The sequence below is a fragment of the Curcuma longa genome, chromosome 8, assembly GCF_044706935.1.
Source record: "Curcuma longa cultivar G26 ecotype Majalengka, Jawa Barat chromosome 8, ITB_CL_G26_1.1, whole genome shotgun sequence".
NCBI lineage: Eukaryota > Viridiplantae > Streptophyta > Magnoliopsida > Zingiberales > Zingiberaceae > Curcuma > Curcuma longa.
Genome location: NC_133868.1, coordinates 11214946 through 11216489, shown reverse-complemented (window position 1 = coordinate 11216489; position 1544 = coordinate 11214946).

Here is a 1544-nt window from a genome sequence, read left to right as displayed (position 1 = left end):
TGGCGAGGCACATCGGCCTTCTTGGTTATTGGATCATCAACCACTTTCTAAGACAAAACCAATTTTAAGAACTTATTAATAATGTACCCATAATGTCCCTCTAGACAAATCCTTAGGGGTTTTACCTATGTAATTCTATGCATAAAAGAAATAATATGCAATTACATAAACACAAGGGATATAATAAAAAATAGCATAAAGAATAAGCAATAAAATATGGAAAAATAATTTTTCCAACTATTATGGCCTTTTCAATATCCGCCGTTCTTCAAGAAGCCTCCCTTTGACTTAGTCGCGTCTTCCTTGTTCCGCTGCGCATCCGGTTCTCACCACGCAAGAAGAAGTCGCAACTATATAATTTACATAATTTACATCCATCGATCTTATACTCCACAAAGGAGTTTATATGTTCTTTAGATCGAACAGTAAATTAAAATAATTTATTCTATCGATCGTATACTCCACGAAGGAATCTAGATCGAATAATAAATTAAAATAATTTACATCTATCGATTCTATACTCCACAAAGGAGTTTACATATAATCTAGATCGAATAGTAAATTAAAAATTATACAACAAAATTAACAATCTTGACATACCCGAGGGATCCAAACACACACATCACATCATAAAATTTTTCTAGGCCATAATAGTTGGAACCTAGGATGCCTGCAACCAAAGAGTTATTCTATTTGCACATCCTACTATTATTTTGCCTAATTTTATAAAAGTGCATGTAAAAACTGAAACCAAACACACAGAGCCCTTAACCAATGCTCTGATACCATTGTTGGGAAACACTAGGAAACCCGTTCCGGTGAATTCTTGCAGAACAAAAATTTTTCCAGAAACGGATTTAAGTTGCCCTCATAGTTGATCAAACCAAGGTTTGATCAACGCATTTAGATCATTGGGCTCTTGTGTTTGGTTTACAGGATCCAAGATAAAAGGAACAATTTATTTAAAGCGGAAACAATAAACTTGCACCTTTTCTTCGGGATGTCTAGAAGGAGTAGATGACCCCTTGATCTTCTGCTGTATGTCCTCTCCTCTTCTCGAACGTTGTGTGGACAACGATCCTTCGAGATATCTCCACCAAAACTCTTCTCTTCCGATGGCAAGAAAAGCAAGCAAGCAAGCTTTCCTTTCTTCTTCTTTCTTTCTTCTTCTTCTTCTTCTTCTTTCTTGGCCGCCGGCCCTAAGGGAGGATGAAATCCAAAAAGTCCGCCGGCCCTAGCAAGGGAACTAGAAGAGAGGAAGAAGAGAGAGGGGAGAGGGGCGCCGGCCCTAAAGAGAAGAGAGAGGAGAGGGTGGGGGCGGCGGGTGAAAAAGGAAGAGGAGAGAGGGAATTTTGCCGCCGGCCCTAAGGAGAGAGGAACAAGGAATTGATTGTTGTTCTCTTTTGCCTCCTCTAAACCCCCTTTTATATAGCCAAGCCATCATGGAAATTTAAGAAAGATTCTAATAAATTTTCTTATCCAGATTTAGTTAGAAAAGTTCTAATAGAATCTTTAAGAAAAATTTATTAGAAACAATCTAATAA